The following is a 9,911-nucleotide window of genomic DNA, read 5'->3' as shown; positions in this document are numbered from 1 at the left end:
TCATAACTTTTTAAAACACTTTTTTTTTTTTTAATTTAAATAATTTAATGCTTAGCAAAAGAGACAAAAGTTATTAAGCATCGATAGTTAATAAATATTATCTATACTAGTAAGAAGTTTTTATTTATGAGGTTTCTGACAACAAAGCTGTTTAAACGCAATTATACTAATTAATTTATAGCATTTTTTTTTAGAATCATTAAATTTTTTAAAATGTAGTATTTTAAGTAAAATTTACTAGAAACACTTTATATGCTTTAATTTAATTCTGTTAAGCGTAAACATACTAATGCAGATTAAAGTAATTGAATTTTTCTTACATAAAATTAGGTCTGCTTAGATATTTTCTAACACACTTGTAAAGCTAGTAATATAACTTGTAACAGATGTTAATCATAAAAGACTGCTAGATTTTAAAAAGTAGTCTTAAAATATTGCAAACGTCACTAAAACATAACAGAGACGGCTCAAAACGTAAAAATCCTTAGGCTTTGTGCAAAGCTTGCATACTTAACTTTGTTTTTGGTCTCTACAATAACATTCAAGAGTAAGAACCTATAACTTTAAACAAAATAGTTATGAAAACATCGTAATAGCACCATCAACGTTAATGACAGCATCAATACAAAGATATGTTTACAAAACAGCTAAGTGTGTACAAGTTTTTGAAGTTACATGACAATTAATGGAATTACTGAAATTAATGGAAAATTTATTTTTCCTTCTATTTTTTGACTACGTGGAACAACAGCTTCAGTGTGCCGCCCACGCGATACTCCTGATGTAAGTCTAATAACACCAACAAACATTTATTTTGGTTTTGAAAAAATATTTATTAGAAAAGTACTTTAAAATTTGATAAATATTGGTTGAATTTAAAACTAAATATTTACAATATAAACTTAATAGTTTTTCCTAATAAAGATTGTAGCGAATCAAGTTTACTAGAATATATAATATATATATATATAATAAGAATTTTTCTCAGTGCTTTTTCTTTGTCAAACTAACATATATTTCCGTGTGTCTAACAACTTAACACACTTCATCGGAGTTGTATAATTTTTTTTTTGTTTTGCAATTTAAGTTTTTATTTTACTTTACTCAAAATGTAGTTTAGATTTAACCATTAAAAATGTTATGTAGTTTTATATTAACTTAAATTTATAAAGCTTTTAATGTTTTAAATTTTAATTAAATGATAAGTATAAAGCTTTCAGTACTACTTTAATTTAAATTTATTAAATGATTTTGTAAACTAATAAATTATTGTTTTACTCCTTTTTAAAAATAACTTACAATAGTCGGATTCAATAATATATACTGTACGACAAAAACATATGCTATTTTAATTTATAACTAATGAACTTTACTGCAAGATCAACAACAACAGCATCCGAGACAACCTACGACCGATTTCGTTCTAATTAGGACTCACCAGGCAGGCATAGTCGCGTGAAACCGCTGTTTAGATCTAACTAAGCGGGATTAAGTACGAAGCACTGAAGCGACCGTTTGTGGGCAAAGTTGAAACAATTTAGTACTTTAGTTAAAAAAGAGTACTGTGAAATTTTGTTAACAAAATTTAAAGCAAGTTTTAGCCGAATCTCCAAAAACATTATTAAAAAAATTAAAGAGAAAAAAAATGTTTGTAGGTAATATTTAGATCTACATACATAGATTTTTTTTTATCATATATTATTTTTTGAGTTGTGCCCTGTTAGAATTTTTTTTAAGACTTTGAGTTGTGGGAACTTGAATACAATGGTCCGATTTTAAATAGTTGTGCTGGTGCACCTTGTTATTAGTGCAATAATTAAAAATTTAAAGGTTTTCTTTTTTTATTGTAATTAACGCTAGCATTTAGTTAAATTAAATATGTTTTAGCCTAATATTCGACAAATTTCGACATATTATTCTGCAAACATGCAAATTTGTTACTAAAGTCTATGTATCGTTTTAATTTATTTTTTGTTTATCTATTGTTTTCGACAAAAGTAAATTAAATTTGATCATTTTTACTCTACAGCCTAAGCGGTGGATATATGGATAGATTTAACAAGGAATGTAAATATAAAACTACATAGTCATTGATGTATAAAAAGTAAGCAAAAAAACTTGGTTTAAAAAGTTCGTACAGTTCAAACAATTTAAATTCGTACAGTTCAAACTCTGACAATTCAACTTGTTAAACTGTTTTAAAGGTCCACAGATCAAAAAGTACAATAAACTTGATAAATATAAAGATTACTTCTGTAGACTTAAATGATACCTACAGAAAAATATTTTCTTCATAAAAAAACTTAAATACTCTATGAGATATGGCTAAAATTATTTATAAAATATAATAACTTTAGTATTTTTAAATTACCTTTTATTTACTTTTTTTCGGTCAATTAGTTGATATCATAATCATATCAATTAGATCTACGACCGTTTTGTCATAATTTTTAAATGTACGTTACTTTTTAATATGTGGTCTTATAATTTTTTTTTAAAGATTTGAAACGTCGGAATTAGAATTTTTATGTAACCCTTGTTATTACATAACTTGTTGTGGTGTATAAAATTTTCATTGCTTCTTAAAACGGTTTGGTTCTTGAAATTTAAATCAGCAACGATTGTAAAACAGTCTTATGTTACTTTAATCTTTACATCATATATTATAATTGTATCTAAAGTGTTGGTTCTGTATATTATAGATTATACTTAGATCTAAACAACACTACCATGTTTAAGATCAAAGCATTTCAAGAAAGAAACTTTTTAATCATAAATTTTTTTTTTTCAGACTGAAACATTTTTTAATTAACATTATTTTAAACTGAGCAAGCAATAAAATGTAGATTAACTCTTTGGACAAACTAAAGTTTTAGGGTCACTAAAAGGTTATTCTAATAACTGTAAAAAATTGTTCAAATTTCATTAAATAATGAACACTATAAATTGCAATTTTATACTATGGATACTGGAAAATGTCTAATTATAAACTCTTAACGAATTCTAGTTTCAACAAAATGTGCAATACTTGTTACTTATTCTAACATTTTGTTAAACTATTATTCATAGCAAGCTTTGTAAGAAAACTTTTAGCAAACAATGTTGGCGCCAGATATATCTTTCTAATTAATAACTTTTTGAAGTGGTATATTTTCTTTGATCTTAACTTCTGAACTATTTTTGGTTAGTCTGGTCTTTTAAAATCAAAGGTCAAACGTAAATAAGCTGATAAAAGTTTGATAACCAATACATTGATTGCTTAACCTATAAACACAATTCTATAAATACAGCTATTAAAAAAACAAAAACAGAAAAATAAATCGTTAAAAATTCAAATTAGTCACTTCGCATGCGATCTTTTTAAGATATAAACAAAACATTAAAACAGAACTTATTCGGAAATAACTTTCAATTTGAATAAGTACTTACTTAAAGACTTTAAAATAAAACAAATTGTATAATCTAAAATGTTAAATAGTAAAAATAATTTTTGATTAATAGTTTTTATTATTACTAGTTTTAGCAGATTAAAAACGGAATAAAATAGGTTAACAGTATAAGTTAATTACCAAGTTTTTGTGTTGATATTTTAGAACTATTGTACAGAAAAAACGCTTACAATTTTAAACAAAAATAAAATATTCAAACCAATTAGCAACATTTTAAACATATGAATATACTTTTTATTTTAAAATATATATGGTTAAAAGCTAAGAAAAAGTTAGCAATGTTCTTTTTTGACGAAAAAATAAGTGCTAAAAATAGTTGGTCCAAGTTACTGGTGTACGAAAAAACTTTGGGTTATCGAGTTGCATACCACTTGGATACTTTTTAATGTCTTCTGAAGGACAAAAATGTAATTAAAAATAAAATCTATTTTTTGAAAATTATACTTTCTATAAATAAGTTAAAAAAAATATATATATAGCTAGTGATTTTATTGTGTAACTAAGCAGGCAAAAATTAAATCAAAACAGTATCAAATACTATTAAATAAAGGTGTTTTATAAAGCTTTTTAAAAAGGTTATAAAGAAATACTAAAAAATATATACAATCAATACTCAAGTTATTACCTTTTATTTTAATTTTAACTATTTAAAGCCTGTACTAAAATAAACATGAATTTTGTTTAAGCAACTAATTTTTAAACTTGATAGAAATTAAAGTTTATTAACCGAGGTAATGTTTATCATTATAAACTAATGTTTTGTTATTCATAAAAAGCTAATAAACAAACTATAATAATATTAAACGATATTTAAAAAGTATACAAAAGTTTGTTTTCAAAAAAGTATATACTTTAGATCTTTTACTTTTATTTATTTTTAATATCTGCTTTAAAGGTTATCAGATATTTTAATATAAGAAACCGCTAAGTTAATGCTAAGAAATTTTTTTAAGTTTCAAATCTAAATAAAAATAATTTGTTTCAGAAACTCTATACACAGTTGGGTAGAACTTTAATATGCTTCTGATTTGATGCTTATGCCTTAAATCTCTTTCAGAAATCTCTCAATGGGTAGCTGTCAAATTTGCACGAGCGTACAAAACTGCACGAGGGGACAAAACTGCACGAGTGCACAAAATTGCATGAAGATAAAATTAGAAGAAGATACTTTTGCACGAAGGATCACTTTTGCACGGAGACATTTTTGCACGGGTTAAATTTTATTACATTAGTTTTTAAATTTTCTTATTAATCTTGTTTTTATTTTTTTGAAGTTTTTTTTTTACTATCACTGTTACCCATAACCCTTACACTCGGTGGGTAAGTTATTTTTAATTTTTTATTTATTAATTTTTTTTTTATTACTATCACTGTTACCCCTAACCCTTACCCTTGGTCCGTAACTTCTTTGTTTTATTTATTATAATTTTTTTAATAATAATTTTTATTAGCTTTTATTTTTATATTATTTTTACTATCACTACTTTTATTTATTTTTTTTTCTATATATTTTTACTCTCGTGCAAAAGTTAAACTCGTGCAAATTTGGCTTCGTGCAATTTTGTGCTTTCGTGCAATTTTATTCTCGTGCAACTTAGTCCACTCGTGCAATTTAGAAACCTAGTGCAATTTAGACCGTCCCCCTTTCAATATATATCCATTAAAAAAAAACTATTATTAGATATTGCTGATAAATTTTAATGCGATCTCAAACAGTAAACAATTTTTTTTCAGAAAAGAAATTGTACAAGTAAACACATAAAATTATAACATATATCTAAAGTGTTTCGATAAAAAATTTCAAAGCAAAAATAACATCACTGTTATAAAAATTATAAGAATACTTATGTGAGTAATAATGAAAAGAAAGAACAAGAACATAACCATGAAGAAATTAAGAAGCTCTAAATTGGTATTTTTTTATTGTAAACTTTTATTACACTTATTATTTTGATTTATGTATTCATTAAAATACAAATTGACCACATTTGTTTTGTGATTTTACAGATTTCAAATACAAAAGAAAAAGTATAAGTATCTTGTTGCTAAATTATTTTTGTTTTGCTTAAATCTTTAGTTTATAAATATCAAAATATTAGACTAAATAATTTCAAACAACTACTTTTCACGTAACTCATTTCATGTAGAACAAAAAAATGAAAAACAAAAGTTAGTTAAAAAAATTAAATATAAACCAATATTAAAATACTAATTAGCTAAAATGGGGTTTTCAAATGTAGTAATTTTGATGATTTAACTAAATAAAAAATTTTTGTATATGATCGTTTTAAGGATGTTCGTTTTATCTTGCTGTGTTTTGTTTTCGTAGAAATAGGTTAGTTTAAAACATTATAAAAAAATAAAAATAGTTTAAAGTTAAAAAATAAAAAGCAATGATATGTCAATATTTATTGATGACTAAAAATAGAAAGCAAAATTTGTTTATATTTATTTGAAATATTATATTGTATAATTAAAAAAAATTATTAAATTGAAGAGTAACTAAAAAAAAGTTTCAGTTTCAGATATCGAATTTTAGGTGATTTTTTTTTTTCACAGTATAAAAGCATAAACAACCAGGTTTTTTAATTAAACTTTCATATAATTTTGACAAACAGTTTCATTTTTACAAAAATTAGCTGCTATTTAGTGAGTTTAAGCTTACTACTATAATTATCAACGTTTTTTATAGTAACCTTTGTATTAAATTGATGAAAACAAATATTGTAAGCCAGTTTAAGTATTGCGATCAGAAATAAGTTTAATAACGAACGTTATGGTAAACTTCTAATAACAAAACAATTAACTTTAATGCTTAATTTCAATAAAAATTCAATTAAACAACAACAAAATACATTTCTAGCACCTAATTACTTTTATAAACAAGTTTATAACAGTTTATTACTGTGATCATTGGTTTGCGTGAAAAATTTTGGTAAAAATGAAGCTAAGTACTTATATTGTTAATATTTTATATTAATGTTCATGAAACGTAAATAAAACGTTTGTTATGTTTAGCTTCTCATAGTAATTGAAAGTGCATTGTATAGTAAAATAAAATCACCTTTGTTTGTCCATTCACAAAGCTAGTTTTAGTAAGAACAAGAGCAAACTGTAAAGTAATCAGTTTTACTTCATATAAACATTACTTAGCTTATTGAAAAAGCGATAAAGATCACAACAACATTTTTTTAAATAAAGTTAACTAATAGTTAAAATTATCATAAAGCTTTTACTAACAATTGAATAAGAGCAACTAAACCAGTTAAAAATAGTATACTTTTATATTTTTCTGCAGAAAATGGTTACCAAACTGACAATCTTTTTGACTTGTGCTTCTTTAGTTTGCAGCCTTTCGACAAATCAAAAAGTTCCTGACGCTGTAAACTATTATCCTAAAACTCCAGTATACTTCACTTGGAGGTAAAAATAACTTGTAGCAATTTGATTAGTAATTAAAAATAATCATTATTGACTTAAAATAAAGCCATGTAGCTTTAAGTTAAAGATTTTAAAACAAAAACAGTTTAATAAGTTTAACAAACTAAAGATGTTTTTAGTTAACAATTTTCTTACTACAACATAAAGACAAATTTTATTTCAATGATCAGTTTTTCATGAACTTAGTTATATTTATAATTTAGAGTTATATTATTGTGATTTGTTTTACTATTAAATTTAAAGAGTTGAAACAAATGAGTTTACGTAATAATAAAAATGAATTAAATAAATAAAACAAAAGCAACTTTTACATCTTATATCAATATTAAAACGCGGCTTTTATTTGTAGCATAAACAAAAGTTGTTTATTTAAGAGAACAATGTTTAAAAGTAGTAAAGATGTATAAAACAATTTAAGTGTATATTTTATTTTTCTAAATTCTACGGACGCAAAACTATAGTCTTCATTTATTACATTACGCTATTTTGTGCTTAATTTATTAATCATCATACTTTAAATATAGTTTTAGAAACCTACTGTATTTAATTACAAGTATTTTAACTAAAATAGTAAATATTTGTTAGTTTAGTTTAAGTAAACTATTAATCCGCAAAGCAAGAGCTAAAACTTAAACAAAATTGTTTTATTTAGTCCTACTATTTAACTCTTTGTGCTATGCTCTTAATTTTCATTATGTAATTTGTTTAAACTCAATTGACTAAACCTAAAACATTTAAAGAATTTTCTTAACTAATAAACTTGTCTACTATTGGTCACATAAGTGTAAAATTAAGAAAGAATGAAAAAAAGAAAAAACTAATTATTATCTTGTTCTTTAGAAACTAATTTACATTAATCTTTCATTTTCCACATTTTTTAATCTAATAACACCAAAAAACAACCCAGGGATTTTCCATAATTTTAAGATTTTTAAAGATTTTAAATGTAAATAGTTAAAATTCGTTTAACTAAAGGTGAAATAAATTTTGTGTTAGAAACATTTTCTCGAAAAAAAATTTAAACTTTACAATAAGCGAAACCGTAAAAACACCAGTATAAATAATCTACTGACACCAACAAACAAACCAGAGATTTTCTGGAGAAGAAGAAGTGCTCGATCACGAAAAGAGCGGGATCATTGCGGAAGATGCGGGTCGACAACGGGGCGCTGGCGGCTTGGGACATGGTGGAGCTGAGGTGCAGGAAATTGAAGGAGGTTTTCTACGCTGCCATGTGCCGCAACTCCTACTGCAACATCGCCAACTTCGGTATGAAGCGGCCCTTCGGCGTCGCCTTGTTCTCCAAACCCGTGTTCGCCAGCAGGAGGATAAGCGGGATGCGGCCCAGGAAGACCGTCCTCGTCCCAATTGCTTGTAGTTGTCAAGCAAGAGAAGTCCCGTTTTGATATGGAAAAAACTTGTGCAATTTTAAAGTTTACACTCAATGATTTAAATCTTTTAAGTTAACTCTTATATACTCGCCTTTTACTTATATTTTAGTATAACTTTACTATTTTTATCTTTCTAAGTCTTTAATTCTGTAAACATAAACCCATGCTTTTACAGACTACTTAAAATTTAAAAAAAAAAAAAAAAATTAAAAGTTTACACAGACTTCAAGCTAAAATTTATAAAAAATAAGCACTTGAGTTTAGTTTTAAGACATAATGAAAAATATGCATAACGTGAAGATTATATGCGAGCTTAATGTGTTTTCATTTAAAATTTTATCATTTGTTTTCGTTCGAGTAATTCAAATTTAGTGTTATCAATAAAGAATAAAGTGATTCTTTTTTTTTAGTATTCATTTTATATTTTTCTATGTTGTAAGAGAATAAATCAAATTTACTACAACATCAATTATCAATAAACTAAAAGTAAAGAATTTAAAATATCTAACTTAACCCTTTTTAGTTTTTACAATTTTTTATCTTTTAGATAAAAAAGTTATAAATATAAACTTAGACTTAAATCTTTTGAAAACAAACGACTTACACTTTTGTTAATTAATTTAAAGAAGTATGCAAGATTGAAGAAAACAAATAAAAAATGAAACTAACATGTGTTTATAAGGGGAACGGGTCACTTTTGCACGAGCGTCACTTTTGCACGAGCGTCACTTTTGCACGCAGGGTCACTTTTGCACGGCGACTATTTTGCACGAGGGGACACTTTTGCACGGAGGGTCACTTTTGCACGAGGTAACACTTTTGCACGGCGATATTTTTTTTAAATTCTTTTTTTTTTTAACTTGAATAATATTCGCTTTTAAACTTAAGTTGTTTTAAATACATAAAATGTGGTAGTTTTTTAATGAAAATTTAATGCAAAAACTTTGTTTTAAGTTTTACGTAGAACAATATAATAACGTACCACAGTTCATTAGTTTATATTTTTTAGCTTATATTAAATAAACTAGATGAATACACAATTTTAATTTTAAATAAAAACAGTTTTGAATACATTAAATGAAAATAATCTGAATTTTGTTAGTTTTCAAACAGGAAAATAAACTTAATTTAGTAAGTCTTTAGAACTTTTGAGTATTATTTTTTACTTGTTTTCTCTTAATGTTATAACTAGCATTATATAGTTGTTGAACAAATATTTTAAATTTATTTTAATTTCAAACAATAGTTATATTAAAAACAAAGATTTGTTAGTTTATGAAGTGTAAAGGTATTTCAGATTTTACTTGTTGTTTATTTTTATTTTTTAATTTAGCGTGGGAATAAAAAAAAGCAATAAAATAGCTCATTTTTCATGGTTTAAACTTAGATTATTTCATAACAATAATGTTGCATGATCATGATAAGCCAATGAGAGAGTAACATTTGGAAGTTTGAACTTATGTTCATCAAAAGTATCAAAGATGCTTACACCATGATCATGAAATAAGCCGATGAGAGCCTAACGTTAATGTCCTTGGATCGTTAGGTTTTTATTTTTGTTGTTATTCAATGCATTTAAATACTTGATGTTGATCGTTCTACATCAAATCGTAAATCAATATAAGTTTTT

Source organism: Thalia democratica, chromosome 9 (genome assembly GCF_965202585.1).
Source record: "Thalia democratica chromosome 9, ktThaDemo2.hap1.1, whole genome shotgun sequence".
In the NCBI taxonomy this organism is placed as follows: domain Eukaryota; kingdom Metazoa; phylum Chordata; class Thaliacea; order Salpida; family Salpidae; genus Thalia; species Thalia democratica.
This window is presented reverse-complemented; position numbering follows the sequence as displayed.